Here is a 17960-nt window from a genome sequence, read left to right on the forward strand (position 1 = left end):
AATTAAAAAATTAGTCAGATGTAGTGCTGTACACTCATAATTCCAGTTGCTCAGGAGGCTAGGAGAAGATCACTTGAGCCTAGAACTTGGATGTTGACAGAGAACTACGATTACACCACTGTACCCCCTGCCTGGCAACAGGATGAGACCCTGTCTCAAAAACAAAACCTTGGGGGGCGGCGCCTGTGGCTCAGTCGGTAAGGCGCCGGCCCCATATACCGAGGGTGGCGGGTTCAAACCCGGCCCTGGCCAAACTGCAACAAAAAAATAGCCGGGCGTTGTGGCAGGCGCCTGTAGTCCCAGCTACTTGGGAGGCTGAGGCAAGAGAATCGCTTAAGCCCAGGAGTTGGAGGTTGCTGTGAGCTGTGTGAGGTCACAGCACTCTACCGAGGGCCATAAAGTGAGACTCTGTCTCTACAAAAAAAAAAAAAAACCTTGGTATTCTTTTTTTTTTTTTTTTGGAAGCACCTCGGTATTCTTATCAGAAGACTTGAAAATGTTGATATCCTTTGATTCTTTTATTTCACTTTAAGGAATCTAGCTTAAAGAAATGATAAAAATACAAACAATTATACACAAAAATATTCACTATGGCATCATTTATAAGTGAAAATTTGGAAAGTCTGAATGTCAGAAAATTAATAAATTATTTAAATAGATGATAATATTTTTGTAAGGTTGAATAGTGTACAACAGTTAAAAATGTTGACCTCTGGCTATCTTTCATAATGAATGTAATTATATGCAAAAATGCCGATACTGAGGTAAATTTAATAAGCAAAATATATAACTGTGTTAATAGTACAATCTTGACTCTTTAAAAATATGTTCAGAATACCTTTGAAGAGTGTACTGATAACTTGATAGATTATTTCAGGGGGTTAGAACATGGCGCAGCAAACTTCCTCTGTAAAGGGCCAGGTAGTAAATATTTCAGTCTTTGTGGGCCACATAGTCTCTATTACAACTACACAGCTGCTACTATGGTGTGAGTGTAGCATGGATGGTAGTCAACAAAGGGGTGTGGCTATGCTCCAAAAAATTTCATTTATAAAAAACAGGTGGTTGACCTGGTGGTTACAAACTTGCCAAATCCCTGGGTTCAATTGATAGGTGCATTTCTTTTCTTTTCTTTTTTTATTGTTTTCTGTATTTTCTAAAGATTATTGAATGAGAAAACATGAATTACTTTCCTAATTGGAAATTAAAAGTGCTATAAAAAATAGACTTTGGCATGAACAATAGGAAATACCACAGATAGTTAGAAAATGGCTCTAGCAGATTTCCTAACTTAAAAATGTGTATCAGTGACAAATGATTAATAACCAGAATCTATGGAGAAGTCAAGCAAATCAACAACAACAAAAACAAACAACTTCATTAAAAACAAGAGACATGAACAGAATCTTTTCTCATGAGGACAAAGGGCCAACAAACACATGAAAAATGCTCATCTGTAATTATCAGAGAAATGCAAATCAAAACTACTTTGAGATATCACCTAACCTCAGTGAGAATGGCCCAGATCACAAGGTCCCGAAGCATCAGATGATGGCATGGGTGTGAAGGGAACACTCCTGCACTGTTGGTGGGACTGCTAGTTAGTACAGCCTATATGGAAAGAAGTGTGGAGATTCCTCAAAGAACTAAAAGTGGACCTTCCATTTAATCCTGCAATCCCATTACCAGGTATCTTCCCAAAAGAAAAAAAGTCATTTTACCATAAGGATGTTTGCCCTCGAATGTTTATAGCAGCCCAGTTCACAATTGCAAAGCTGCAGAAACAACCCCAAAGTCTTGCAACTCATAAATGGATTAATAAATTGCAGTATATGTATTTCATGGAATACTATTCAGCCATAAGAAGATGGAGCTTTTGTATCTCTTGTAATAACCTGGATGGATTTGAGAACATTCTTCTAGGTAAAGTATCACAGGAATGGAAAAATCACATGTACTCAATACTAATTTGAAACAGTAGACAAACAACTACATGCTCACATGACAGAAAAAGTCAAATTTAGGAAGAAGAGAAGCGGGTAGAAAGATTGTCAAGTTCCCACCCGGGGGAACTATGCATCGGTATTCTACACACTTTCTGGGTGATGGACTCAACCACAACTTGGACTTCACCTTACAAATGCAGACTATGTAACCTAATTGCATATACCCTCATATTAAACTGAACTTAAAAAATAGTATATCAGGTGCTGTGTTCCCAAAGTTTGTGTCTCCCCCAATTCATGCATTAAAATCTAATTCCCAAAGTCATGCTATTGGAGGCAGGGCCTTTTGGGAGGTGATTGGGTCACGAGCCAGCGCCCTCATAAATGAGATTAGTGACCTTTGATAAGAACTGCAGGCCTCTTCTCACCATATGACGACAAAATATGATGGTACCACCTTTGAAGTAGGAATGGGCCTTCACCAAGGCCTTCACCAAACACCGAACCTGCAGGTGCTTTGATCTTTAACTTTCCAGCCTCAGAGCCACGAGAAATACCACCTCGTGGTATTTGTTACAATATTATGTCCCCCATTTTAGAGATGAGCAAGTGGAGTCTCTGAGAAGTAATCGTGCACAAGTCACATGATTAGAAAGAAGAGATGCGACTAAACCTCAGTGTCTTAAAAGATCAAGCTTTTTTTGTTATCACTGTGATGTTTTCCCAGTCAGTCTAGTTCCTTCCATCTCCTGAGTTCCCCTCCTTCACCTATCTCAGGAGAAAAACTTGAGCAGAATAAAACACCTGGCACGTCACCTGCAGACTATCTTCTGGTTATAGGGAGAAAATAGTTCACAGAGTCTGGCTTTAACTTAGGAAAGAAGATAATGAACATTAGAGTTCAAAAAAACCACAGGAACCATGTAAAACCAGTATCTCAAAACACAAAGTTCCAGACTTTTGCATTAAGTAGCTTGTCATACAGAGGACTCATTCAGCCTCAGTAGGGGTGCAGAGCTCTCTGTTAGCTTCCCACACCCCTTCCCCCACACCGCACCCCCAATTCAGTTGAAGTAACTTATACAGTTTGCGCTGAAAAGAAACAAACAACATTTACAGGACTCCATTTCATAACTCCCCCTGCAGGGCACGGACTGGCAGCTCACGGCGTTTCTTACAGTGTATTCCACAGCTCTGGGGTGTGCAAAACACTGGCAATAATGCAAAAATACGAGACTATCCAATGAAATGTTGATGGACGGTTTTCTACAGCTGCTACTTAGGAACCCTTGCTCTGTAGAAATGTTGCCAGGATTCCCCAAGATTACACAGAAACATCCTTCGAATTCAAGGCAGCAAGTAAGAAAATTTTGTTGGCTTTTACCATATGATTATGATGTCATGTTCTAAAGATGATTATCAGGGTAATTTTGGGAAATACACAGTGTTATAGGTACTGTGTAAGAGAGTCGGTCAAAAGTAATTACTCAAAATAAACACGGTACACAGACAATCAGCTTGAGACTCTGATCCACTCCGTCTTAGCTGCTAATCCTATCAGAGAACTCTCTGAGAAATAATTTTTTCATCTGTAAAACAGTGATAATATCTCAGATGATAGTTATGGGGATTAAATAAGATAATGACCACATCTAAAGGACCTACCAAACTTCCTGGCACTTAGAAGATATTCAACAAATGTTAGTTCTTTTTCTCCTTTTCACACCCCAAATAGGTCCAATATACTGATTACTTAATTATTTACTTGATTACTTTTTTTTTTTGAGACAGAGCCTTAAGCTGTCACCCTCGGTAGAGTGCTGTGACATCACAGATCACAGCAATCTCCTACTCCTGGGTTCAAGCGAGTCTCCTGCCTCTGTCTCCCAAGTAGCTGGGACTACAGGTGCCCACCAAAATAAATTTTATCCTGGGCTGGATTTGAACCTGCCAGCTCTGGTGTATGTGGCTGGTACCTTACACAGGTGCCGAGCCAATTTACTTGATTTCTAATTGGCAAACAAAAGCCACGTGGGAAAATAAATCTTAACACAGCAGGGTGTTCAGATGTGTCCTGTAATGAAGTACTTTGCATCATAGGAACATTTGATTTAGGGTTAAAGTTTCTTTGCAGAATACACTAGTCAAGTAATCTAGTCTGCAGAAAAGTGAAGGACATTTTGGAAGGGGCTCTTTTTATATTATATTATCACTAAAGTGATCTTTGGGTATACATGAATTATCTCACCTGTTTATAATTTATTTTTTAAAAGCTACTATAACACATGATCTATAACTCAATCATGGAATAACACTGAAACTATAATTATAAATAATAATCATGTTAACTAAAATATAGCACTTACCACATGCACTGATATGTGCACTTTAACTGTTCTACCTCACTTTTTTTTTTTTTGAGACAGTCTCACTCTGTCACCCTGTGAGAGAGCTGTGATGTCACAGCTCACAGCAACCTCAAAATCTTGGGCTCAAGTGATCTTCTTGGCTTAGCCTCTTAAGAGCTGGAACTAGAGGCATCCACCACAATGCCTGGCTAGTTTTTCTAGTTTTAGTAGAGATGGCTGGTCTCAACTCCTCAGCTCAGGCAATCCACCAGCCTTGGCCTCCTAGAGTGCTAGAATTATTATTATTATTTTTTTATTGTTGGGGATTCATTGAAGGTATGATAAACCAGATTACACTGATTGCATTTGTTAGGCAAAGTCCCTCTTGCAATCCTGTCTTGCCCCCAAAACGTGTGGCACACACCAAGACCCCACCCCCCTCCCTCCTTCCCTCTCTCTGCTCTTCCTTTCCCCACCCCTCCCTCCTTCTTTCTCTCTTTTCTCTACCCTTCCCCCACCTCCACTGTGACCTTGTCATTAATTGTCCTCATATCAAAATTGAGTACATAGGATTCATGCTTCTCCATTCTTTTTTTTTAATATTTTCTTTTTTTTTTTATTAAATCATAGCTGTGTACATTGATATAATCATGGGACATCATTCACTAGCTTCACAGACCATTTACCAAGTTTCACATATACCCTTGTAAGATGCACTGCTGGTGTAATCCCACCAATCCCCTTCCCTCTTCCCACCTCCCCCCTCCCTCCCCTCCCTTTCCCCCTTCCCCCTATTCTTAGGTTGTAACTGGGTTATATGCTTCTCCATTCTTGTGATGCTTTACTAAGAATAATGTCTTCCACTTCCATCCAGGTTAATACGAAGGATGTAAAGTCTCCATCTTTTTAATGGCTGAATAGTATTCCATGGTATACATATACCACAGTGTGTTAATCCATTCCTGGGTTGGTGGGCATTTAGGCTGTTTCCACATTTGGGGGATTGTAAATTGAGCTGCAATAAACAGACTAGTAGAAGTGTTCTTATGATAAAAGGATTTTTTTCCTTCTGGGTAGATGCCCAGTAATGGGATTGCAGGATCAAATGGGAGGTCTAGCTTGAGTGCTCTGAGGTTTCTCCATACTTCCCTTCCAAAAGGGTTGTACTAGTTTGTAGTCCCACCAGCAGTGTAAAAGTGTTCCCTTCTCTCCACATCCATGCCAGCATCTGCAGTTTTGAGATTTTGTGATGTGGGCCATTCTCACTGGGGTTAGATGGTATCTCAGGGTAGTTTTGATTTGCATTTCTCTGATAGGGATGATGAACATTTTTTCATATGTTTGTTAGCCATTCATCTGTCTTCTTTAGAGAAGATTCTATTCATGTCTCTTGCCCATTGATATATGGAATTGTTGGCTTTTTTCATGTGGATTAATTTGAGTGCTCTATAGATCCTAGTTATCAAGTTTTTGTCTGATTCAAAATATGCAAATATTCTTTCCCATTGTGTAGGTTGTCTATTTCCTTTGGTTGTTGTCTCCTTAGCTGTACAGAAGCTTTTCAGTTTAATTAAGTCCCATTGAATTATTTTATTTTTATTTTTATTTTATTTACTTTTTTTTTTTGAGACAGAGTTTCACTATGTCACCCTCAGTAGAGTGCTGTGGCATCACAGCTCGCAGCAACCTCAAACTCTTGGGCTTAAGTGATTCTCTTGCCTCAGTCTCCCAAGTAGCTGGGACTACAGGTGCCCACCACAATGCCCGACTATGTTTTTCTTGTTGTAGTTGTCCCTGTTGGTTAGCTGGCCCGGGCTGGGCTTGAACCCCCTAGGCTTGGTGCATGTGCCTAGCTCCATAACCATTGTGCTACAGGTGCAGAGCCTAGAGTGCTAGAATTACAGGTGTGAGCTATGGAGCCCCTTCTGTTTTACCTCATTTCATTCACCCAACAATGGAAAGAGAAGAGCATTATCATCATCTTGTTTTACAGAGGGGAAGACGGGAAGACTGAATCAGAGGGGTCAATGATGTGCTCAAGATACAGAGCAGATATTCAGAGTAGGAGGCATGAAAGGAAGGGAAGGGATGATAAATTATCCAGTGTTTTCTATAAAATTTTATCCTTCCTAAATTTAAAAATAAAATCTGACGCTATTTGGTGTTTTTGTTGGTTCTTTGAGAATGCTTGGGCTACTGCCTTACCAAGGATCTTCTATCTGCAATAGTCTGGCTTCAAATCCTGTTACTAAAACATGGGTTATACTTTTCTACTGATTTATTTTTATATACTATATAAATATCTACTTTTTTTCTTTTGCAGTTTTTGGTCAGGGCTGTGTTTGAACCCACCACCTCCAGCATATGGGGCCAGCACCCTACTCCTTTGAGCCACAGGCGCTGCCCATGCCACTAGATCTGAAAACTAAATATCTACATTTTAAAATGTCTTCTGAGGATTGGATCACTTTTTAAAAAGTTATTTTCAAGACCCTTGGATTCGTAGGCAGAGTCTCTGAGAAGATGAAGAAGCTAACGGTATTATCTGTTATGTTGTACATGGTTCTGAGGTCATGGGCTGTAAGGGTGAAAAAGGTGTAATCCTGCCCGAGATGAATGAAGTACTTGTATTGGCATCATCAGGTATTTGGTTTCCTAGCATATTCTGCTGGATGAACAGTTATATCTGCACTGTTCGGAAAATGACCCGTTCATAGATTCCAAGTATTCCCTAACAGCAACTGCCAGTCAGTGTCAAATCTGGCTTGAACACACTATAATTTCAATTAAGTGGCACACCATTTAAATATGCACATAAATAAATTGCATAGAAAAATTATGGAGGGAGAGTAGAATGATCTAACAATAATGCATGTCAAACTTATGGTAAACACCTATCATGACAAATTTCCCTGACATTCTTCTTTCTGGTGAAAGTATAGACAGTAATATTTATATTAAGGATGCTTTTAACAATAAACTTTGATGTCAGAAGCCTGCTTATAAGGAGTAAGATGAGTGGAGATTGCTTTTGGGGGATTCTCGTCTCACCACACTGTAATGGGTACTGAACTCCTGAAGCGTTAAGTGTACGTGTATATCGCTGGGGATTTTGTTCTTCTGGGAGACATGGGGAGATTCTTTTGACTCTCAAAAGAATCATAAAGAGCTAAAGGATGGGAAGTGTTCTTGTCACTCAAATCCAGAGAGTGAGGTCTGCCATTTAGTGAGGTTTCTGTTTTAGGTTGGCCTCAGAAAACTTTCCGTATGGGAAGCATCTTTCTATTCTGCCCCAGCAGTTGCCACCAACTCAGGTCTGAGGACACGGAGTCTGGTCCAGTCTCCCTCACTTATCATCTCCCCAAGTCAAGTGTGTGATTACAGATGAGCTGGTAAACTCTTCCAGGCTCAGTTTCCTTATCTGTAAATTTAGGATGACAATAGAATGTAGTTCAAAGGGTAGTCGTGAGGATTAGTTTTATCTGCCATTAGATGGTTGTATGGTTGCGGGAAAAATGCTTTGGAATAGAACAGACCTGGATTCTAATACTGCGTTTGCCACGTGCTGCTTTTGTGACCTTGGGCAAAATATTGAATTTCTCTGAGCTATAGTTTTTGCACATTGGAAATGGGAAAAGCTCGCTTTCCTTTCTGGGTGAACGTGAGGATGAAAAATTACGTATGCAAATGATAGACCATTTGAGTGTTCAGTTAATGGTTGGTATTTTGAGTGAAGCCCACATTTATACAGCTACTGTGCTAGGCCCTGTGATATGTGCTGTAAGGAGCATGTGGATTTATGATGTGGCTAATAAATATCTTGAATTATTAAGGAAGTTATCACAGTACTATATTAGACATCATTTTCTCATATTCTTTTCTTGTGGCACTAACAGCTGGCACAAATATATAATACCCCTTAAAGTGGTTTGAGGATAAAGTATTTAATCGACTCTAAGCATTTATTAGTTTTTAGCCAGTTATCAAATGGCTTATTTTGACATTGAGCCCATCAGTTATATATGGATATGAAAACTGCTTTGCATCTGTTTAATATGTAAATTATGTTCTTGACTTATACACTAGTGGGTATTTATAAATCACATACAGTTTATCTATTTGTAATTACATTACATTAACACACGAAGTCCCCTATTTTATACATACAAAAGCATATATAGCAAATAAAAATATGTTATATTGTTGAATATTTATAATGTATCTATTATATATGTTGCAAAGACTAGAAAATAAGAAGCCACCCCCATTCTACTTCAGAAGTAAAATTTTCTTCTCTCCCATATCTCCCTCTCTCTCCGAGAAGAGTAACCATTCTTTCAACTTTTGCATTTCTCCTTCCTTTTCTTCTTTATCATAGTATTTTTTTTTTTTATTGTTGGGGATTCATTGAGGGTACAATAAGCCAGTTACACTGATTGCAATTGTTAGGCAAAGTCCCTCTTGCAATCATGTCTTGCCCCCATACTGGCATGATCATAGTTCCAAATTCCTGGGCTCCAGCAATCCCCTGGCTTGAGCCTCCCAAGCAGCTGGGACTATAGGTACATACCACCAAGCCCAGATGAGTTTTGAAATTTTTTGTAGGGACGGAATCTCACCACATTACCCAGGCTGGTCTTAAATTCCTGGGCTTCTATGATCCTCCCACCTCAGCTTCCCAAAGTGCTGGGATTATAGGCATGAGCGACTGCACCCGCCCCCTTTTTAAAATCATAGTTTAATTACATTTTTACACATGTTTATATATATATACCAAGTTGAAAATTATTTGATGAAAGGGAAAGTGTCTTACCTATTTCTATATTTCTCTACAGCTCCTGGAATATATCAAACATAACCAGAAGAACAAATCTTCAGTATATCCTGGCTATAAAGCTCAACAAAGTCATTTAGCTTTCTTGAGACTCAGTTTCTCATCTGTGAAATAGGAATAAACCATTTACTTTACAAGGAATATTTTAAGCATTTGGTGAATTTAACTTTCAAAATGTTCTTTATAATACCTACTCATTAGAACCTTTCATGGACCCGTCACATGACTTTATGGAATTGAGGAGACCAGTTGTTGCCATTGTATTCGCAGCACCCTGCTAATTCTGAGTGAGTGCAATCATTATCAACATGTATTTCCAGCTTGTTGCTTCCATAGTTTTCTTAGGAAAGCTCCTTACTGAATAGCGCAGATATTTTAAACTATCTTGTATTGAGCTAGGTTTTGGTCTCTCAATCCTTTAAAGCCCAAACTATTCTTTTTTCGTTACGTATTTTTTGTTTGTTTTTTGTATTAGAGATATTATCTCACAACACTACCCATTGGCCTCAAACTCCAGGGCTCCACAACCCTCTCACTTCAGCTTTCCCAGGGGCTGGGACTACAAGCATGCATCACTGTGCCCAGCTCTCATAGTTTTCATACTTACATGATGCTTTTTATCTTTTAAAATTATTACCAAATGGATGTATTTCATGTGTAAATTATAGTTCCCATATCAAAATGCACACCAGGCAGACTTTTAACTGGAGATACTGCCCACGTGGATTGTCAGGATTTAGAGATTATTTTTAGACATGCTTTAGTACTATGAAAATGGCGCTGTCTTTATAAGTACTTTGTCTTTTGGTGTCTAATGCCATCCTATATATCTCTGATCCAAGGTTATTTGATGCCCTGTATCTTAGAAAAGAAAATCGTAACCCATATAAAGTTAATTCACATATTAGCCTATACATCCTGACCAATTCTGCAATTCTTTAGAATGGTCAATAGTGTCAACTTTGAGAAGGCTTAATGCCACGTGGCTAGAATTGTTCCCATTTTGCAGAATGAAAGTAGAGGTAAAACACTTTGTCCTAGTAAGGGAATGTGTGTCAGAAGAATGTTAATAATTCATGGTGCTACTTATTGATTCTAGATTCTTTTTTAATTGCGTATGAAATTTTTGCACAGAAAAATAAATCCTTTCCTGCAAACCATCCCTTTGCTCCTTTTAATTTTTTTTTTTTTTTTTGGATTACACAAAAGAAGTAAACCATCAATATTTATTTTAAAAGGGTTATTCATTCCTTGCATAATCTTCAAATTATAATATGGGCACATTTAAAAAAATTTCATTTCACAAAAAATTTCCAAACTAAATAATACTTGATCACTTCAGTGCTGCTTTCAAAGGGAAGAAATATAAGAACCAGAAGCCAAGCAAATAACTAAAGCCTGGAAAGATCTTTGTGAGTGATAATTTAAATTGGCTGAAACTCTGACATGGTTATGGAGGACTCCAGTAAGCTATTTATAAAAGTACAAGCTGATATAGTGGCTCATACCTGTAATCCCAGAACTTCGGGAGACTGAAGCAGGAGGGTTGCTTGAGGCCAGGAGTTTGAGACCAGCCTGAGCAACATAGTAAGATCCTATCTCTATTAAATACATACATACATAAATAAATAAAATTAAAAATAAATAACATTTTAAAAAAAGAAGAATATTGGACAGGCTCCTATGAAAGCACTCAGCAAGACAGATGATGTCCATCATACAAAGTTGTTGGAAAGAAAATAACCCTTTAGCCTTATCATGTAAAGATCACATTGTACAAATATACCCACATTCCTCACTATTCACCCATCCATCCACCTGTCAATCCATCCATTATGCATCCATCCATTTATCCATCTATTAATCCTTATCTGTCTGTCCATCAATCTATTCAAAAAATGACCAGTTTTAATAGTGAACTACAGGCTCTAAAGTACTCAGCAAAGTAGATTGCATGAGAGCAGCAGGTAGTACATAGCATCAGCTCTTTCTCCACCAATACTTCTGGAAATTCCAAGTATTACATGAGCATCCATAAGGAATTATATTAGATTCAGCTTTACTAAACAGTCATAGGTTCATGAAAATGGAAAGAATCTTATGTAATCATCTAGAAAAAGGTAGAAAGAAATAGAGTTTTTACTCAAATAGAAAAGAAATGATGGTTACATAGACTTAAGTTTTCTAAAAGAACAGGAAACAGACATGAAAAATAAACACAATTTATAAAGTGTGCAAGAGGGCACTTTTAGCACAATTGACTGACATCTAGAAGTGATGGGGATAGCTTTGTCATAAATAATAAATTTTACTCAGACATTGCTCACTATTTGACTAATGCTGCCTCTGAACTTTCAGGTCAATAATACAAATCATATTAAGATTTCTTTTAGGTACAAAATGCCATGAAATTATGTCATGTAAAAAAAATCAGCAACAAATACCAGACTGGGAGAAAGAGCAACATTTAAATAAAATACCTTCAATTTTCTTTGAACTCAAGTAATAGCTTCTATTTTACCATGTTTTTACAATATCCTTGATAGAAAAGTGTGATCAGGAGCAAGACCCCTATTTTAGAACACGTGGTCACTGGACAGAATTTTTCTCTTAAGATAAGGTTATCTCTGACTTTTGAAAGATTATTTTGACCATCATCTTGCTATTCTCATATAAATCTTACTCTCATCTTGAAATGAGACCAATTCCAGTATAGAACCCTTAGTTACAAATTATCCATGACCAAAATCAATACACTGGAAAATGAAGTTCAAACTAGTGTGTTTGAATTACAGCATGAAGAAAAGCTCTGTTCTTTGGGTTTCCATTATCTTAAATCCTATGTTATCTAACTGCCCCATTCATGGAAATAATGTTATGATTTGAAAGCTAAAGGCACAACATTGTTTTTATTCTGAATTGTTGTTACCTGTACAATAATATATGGCCCAAGCAAAACAGATAACAACTTTATTACAGATAAAAAGATGGGTCAAAATACCTTTTAGAAAAAAACTGTACCTTTAAAAAGTGAATATGGTCAAATATTTTTCAATAATGAATATTTGAATGAATGAATGAATGATTCTACCAACTAACTAGCTATCAAAAAAGTGTATTGCATCCTCACAGAACAAAGTGCTCAGTGTTAGTATGAAGAAGACAGAGATGCATACCTTGCCAAAAACAACGTGGAGTTAAAATCTAATGACCACTCCACGCAGGTAAGCAATGTTTAGAAATTTATCTCTGCAAAGTTTCAGAGTTCCTATGGTAGCTTTTCTTCATATATTTTATTTGTCCATGTAGAGACTACCTAAATTAACAATCTTTCCAAATCCTTATTTTCTATGCCTATTTGCTGAATAACCCTTTCCTTTCCTCAATGATTAATTACTTTATACATTATTGATCTTATGTTAATTTGTATTCATAATATATACTTTATTATTTGAGCATTTTCCTTTTAATTATTATAGCTTAAGTATGCTTAAAAAACCTGCACATTTAGTTTACCTTGAGTACATTTCTTTTTCAAATTGCATTTAAACATCTCCATCCCCAATTTGTGTAAGATATTTATTGTAATAACATTACCTGTATATGTTCATTGGCAAAATTTAGTGTCTTTATATAATAGTGCTTAGTTTCCCTAATCATGAATATAATGAATCTGTAAATTTGTTAGAGATGTTAAATATATCTTTTAATGATATTTTTTAGTTTTATTCATGTAAATTATATACTTTTCTTATGAAGTTTTTTAAAGGACTATTTAGAGATTTAAAAGTATACTTTTTTGTTTCTTTCACGAATAGGACACTTTAAAACTTGCATTTTGCACCTAGTTGTTGCTAGCATACAGGTGGGCTGCTGATTTTCTGTATTTAAGGTATATTGAATTTCATTTTTCTGGACTAAGTTTCTAATTATAACATCTACAAAAACGGAAACTGTATCTTTTTCGAATATTTATAATTCTTATTTCTGTTTGAAATCTAATTTTCAAACAGAATTGAAACAGTTGAGAAAATTGAAATCTAATTTTCAAACAGTTGAGAAAGTGTGGCAGCCTTATGCGATCCTACTTATGGCAACCTTATTGAGGTCCAAATTTCAACAGATATGGATTTTTGGGAGGAGGGCAGGAACAGAGTCTCTCTCTGTCACCCTTGGTAGAGTTCCCTGGCGTCATAGCTCATAGCAACCTCAAACTTGAGTGATCTCCTGCCTTTGCCTCCTGAGTAGCTAGGACTACAGGCACTCCACCTTACCTGGCTAGTTTTTCTTTTCTTTTTTTTTTTTTTTAAGTGGAAATGGGGTCTCGCTCCTCTTAGGTTGGTCTGAAACTCCTGAGCTCAAGCAGTCCATCCAATCCACCCACCTTGGCCTCCCAGAGTGCTAGGATTATAGGCGTGAGCCACTGGCGCCTGCCTTGATACATACGTTTTCAATTCTTGCTCTGATGTGAGTACATACTTTTTGTGGATCTCAAACACACAGAACTAGAATGAGCTGAGTTGCAACTTCACTTTTGTCTCCAAACCTGACAGACTTGCGTTATTCCACGGGGTGTTTTGAGAAAGCCAAGCAGACATGGTTTCTTTTCTTCTTTATTATGAATATTGGTTAGTCCATAGCCAGTCTTTTGGAAAAAAAAAAAAAAGACAACCCAATGCACAAAATGATTTAGTGCTTGCTTAGAGGATAAAACTATTTATTATTTCCTTAGGAAACTTTAAAAATTTTTTCCATTGTTTCTATATTTAATTTTGTGTTGATTTAGACAATCATAACATGTGCGAACCATTTGTGAAAAGCATTTGTCTAATGAAGTAACTTTAACTTTTTTCTGATGGTTTATATTTGATCATAATGATTTCTTTGGGTGCGTATTAAGAACTGTGAGCTCTATGGGAATGAGCTAGAGAAAATGCTGAAGAAACACAAGAAATGCCCCTGGACGGTAAATACACAAGAGGGAGACAACTGACACCTGGATCAGCACACTTGATTGAGGAGGCGCTGGAAGCATGAGAAGCATTTACAGGGGACAAAGAGGGCTGAGAGGGTTTGGCATACCAGGGCGGGGAGGCGCTTGGGCAGCCACAGGGAGTCTCAGTGGGGAAATGGCAGGTGTTGCCAAAAACCTCAAGGAGAAGATTCCCCCTTTACTCTACCCCACCCCACCTACACCACTCCTGTGATAAATATTTCAGTTTTATTTTTACTCAAAATAAAGTCATTTAAAATGTTATGATAAGAAGTAAGAAAATTCAGTGAAAGTCCTCTATTACCTCTTACTATCAGATTACAACAAGAAAAACAAAGAAAGTAACAAAGAAAATCGTGACTAAACTAAGTCTAAATAAAGGGTTCACAGACCACAAGGTGCCTTGCTAAGCACCAACGCCTCTTGTTGAAGAATATTTATGAACTGATTCAGATAATGGAGTAAAACAAACTTGTAATTTGTTAGACCCCAGGGATTTACAAAATCATAGGATTAAGTCTTTAACCTTTACATCCTAAAGGATTAGTTAAGATAAATTTCAAAATTTATTTTAGAGAGATATTTTCAGAATTAAATAGTTAACCATGGCCCAGGACTAAAGGGATTCACCTCAGGCTCCGTTTGGGCCAGCTTCTATCATTTATCTGTGACAGTTGACTTCAAAACCACATATGTTATTTCATTCTTGAATTAGTTATGGAAGAAAACTAATATGCACAATCCGTGTACCTTTAATTACATCATAATATATTCATAATTAAGATATACAAACAATGGATCTGAATATAGAGTTCTCACTTTGGGAGGCACAGGGAAATTAGTAAATTAATGTAGAGGTCGATGACTGAAGGATGCCCTGGTGACTTGAATGGTTTTACCTGTTGAGCAGTTTATACACAGTAACTATTTTACAGACTGTGAAGATCTTAATTATTTATTCTCTGTACCTGACGTATTGCTCAAAAACCCTTTGAAAGCAGTACAGTAAATTGAAAGCATAGACATGGGATCATAATGATCCAGACAAGTGATTAAAAAGGAACAGAATTTTATAGCATAAAAGACCAAGTTTTACTTAACTTTTACAGTATAGCAAAAGAATCAAAGGAATAAAAACATTTTTCTACATGCAACTTTCTATCAAATTTTAAATTCTCTTCTAGAATTACCTAGGAAATATTAGATTGGCAGGAAGATTTAAAACCCTAAATCAGTGGTTATGAAAGAATGCACTACAGACCCCTGAAACCCTTTCAGGGAGTCTGAAAGTCAGATTTATTTTTATTTGAATACTAATATGTAACTTGCTCTTTTTTCTAGGTTGGCATTTTGCACTGATGCTACACCAGCAACAATGGGCAAAACCACTGGTGACTTATGGCTGTGGCACCAACTATACTAGTAGTTATTGTATTCTTTACTTTCACACACTTATACTCAATTAATGAATACACAGTTTTGCTTTAGAATGTTCTTGAGAAAACAGTAAAACCCCTTGATTTATTATATCTTGACTCTTGAATACATGTTATTTTTATTTTAAATTTTTATTTTTAATCATATGGGTACAAAATAGTTGTATGTATTTAGAAGGTTCATGTGACGTTTTGACACAGGCATACAAAGTGTATTGATCAAATCAGGATAATTGAGGTATCCATCACCTCAAGCATTGTGTTGTTTCTTTGTGTTAGGAACATTCCCATTGTCCTCTTTTAGTTATGTAAGTATACTATAACTTAAACATTTAAACTGCAACAAAAGGGAAATACACATAAAGCACTTCTGTATATAAAGTAAGATAGCTATTTCAAGAAAAGCAATGGTGCAATTACTTGAGTTGCAAGCAGACTGCGATAAAACTAGTAGCAATATAGTCTGATTTTTAAATATCACATAATAAATGCATCAGCATTTGGAATATTTGAAGCTAGCTGACATTTTCCAAATAAGTAACACATGATACTTCAAAATCATGGGTGTATAAAAGATCTACTCAAAGTGCCAATAAAGCAATGGAATTTAATTTAACGATATACACAAATTTCATTGATAGTGTCTGAAATTCCATATTGAAACTAACCTTTAAAAAACCAAGTTTGCCAAGTTTGGGTTTATAGTATCAAAAAGTAATAGCCATAATTACCTAAACATCTATTTAAACACTTCTCTCTTTCCAACTACACATTTGTATGAGGCCAGATTTTTTTGCTATGCTTCAAAATAACACATCAATAGGTGGATTGCAAAGCAGAAATGAGCATATGGGTGTCTTCTATTAAGCCACTGACTAAAAAGTTTTGAAAAAATGTAAGCGATGTCCTATCTACCTCTAGGCAAGAGACATGAACAGAACCTTCTCTGACGAAGACAGATGAATGGCTAACAAACATATGAAAAAATGCCCATTGTGCCTGATTGTCAGAGAAATGCAAATCAACCCTCCCTCCACCCCGAGATATCACCTAACCTTAGTGAAAATACCCCACATCACAAAGTCTCAAAGCTGCAGATGCTGGAGTGGTTGTGGAGAGAAGGGAACACTTTTACACTGCTGGTGGGACTGCAAACTAGTACAACCTTTTTGAAGAAAGTATGGAGAATCTTCAAAGAACTCAAATTAGACCTCCCATTTGATCCTGCAATCCCATTACTAAGCATCTACCCAAAAGAAAAAAAAATCCTTTTATCAGAAGGAAATTTGCACTAGATCGTTTATTGCAATTCAATTTACAATCGCCAAAATGTGGAAACCATCTAAATGCCCACCAACCCAGGAATGGATTAACAAGCTATGGTATCTGTATACCATGGAATACTATTCAACCATTAAAAAAGCTGGAGACTTGACATCTTTTGTATTAACCTGGATCGAGGTGGAACACATTCTTCTTAGTAAAGCGTCACAAGAATGGAGAAGAATCCCATGTATTCAATTCTAATATGAAGGCAGTTGATGAGCTATTATAAGGTGGGGGATGGGGGGTGAGGTATCGGGGAGAGTGGAGAGGGGAACGGGGAAGTCCCAGTATATGGCACACCTGTTCGGGGTGGGACACAATTATAAGATGGGCTTTACCCAACAAATGCAATTAGTATTACCTAATTCTTTGTACCCTCAATAAATCCCAAACAATAAAAAAAAAGATGGAGACTTTACATCTTTTGTATGTTAAACCATTTTAAGTTGCACATGAACTTTTTGTCCACCCTGTGTATGTATGTCAGAGGCTTGTTTGTTACATTGTGAAATGGGCTTTAGACAACTATAAATAAATAAATCTTCTAGTATAAAAACAATGTAAGTAATGCCATTTTTAAATGAAATAACTATAGTTATTTTTAAAAAACTATATTAGTTATGTTAACATAGAAAGGGGCTTTATTGTAATTTTAAAATTAATTGTTAAATATTTTAAAATTTTCTCAGTTTTCATTTCTAATATGTTAAATATTGTTAGATATCACCAAATAGACAAAAACTCTTTGAATTGTTCAATAATTTTGAAGAATGTAAAGACTTTCCTCTACTAGGTATATATACCCATAAAACCAAAAATCACAATATAACAAAGACATCTGTACCAGAATGTTTATTGCAGCCCAATTCATAATCGCTAAGTCATGGAATTGACCCATGAATGGACAGGTAAATTGTGGTACATGTATACCATGGAATATTATGCAGGCTTAAAGAAAGATGGAGGCTTTACCTCTTTCATGTTTACATGGATAGAGCTGGAACATATTCTTCTTAGCAAAGTATCTCAGGAATGGAAGAAAAAGTATCCAATGTACTCAGCCCTACTATGAAGCTA

The 17960-nt window shown here is 36.7% G+C and overlaps 1 long non-coding RNA gene across 1 annotated transcript in view; it reads left to right on the forward strand.

Annotated features, from left to right (window-relative positions):
• Positions 1 to 15672, forward strand: part of LOC128567705 (uncharacterized) — a 37674-nt gene extending 22002 nt beyond the window's left edge. Inside the window, exons 2-4 of the long non-coding RNA XR_008374915.1 lie at positions 12261 to 12352; positions 13440 to 13595; positions 15463 to 15672. This is a non-coding gene — a long non-coding RNA (uncharacterized LOC128567705). The remainder of the gene's footprint in view (positions 1 to 12260; positions 12353 to 13439; positions 13596 to 15462) is intronic.
• The last annotated feature ends 2288 nt before the right edge of the window (positions 15673 to 17960 follow it).

This window comes from Nycticebus coucang, chromosome 16, assembly GCF_027406575.1.
Source record: "Nycticebus coucang isolate mNycCou1 chromosome 16, mNycCou1.pri, whole genome shotgun sequence".
NCBI classification, from domain to species: Eukaryota; Metazoa; Chordata; class Mammalia; order Primates; family Lorisidae; genus Nycticebus; species Nycticebus coucang.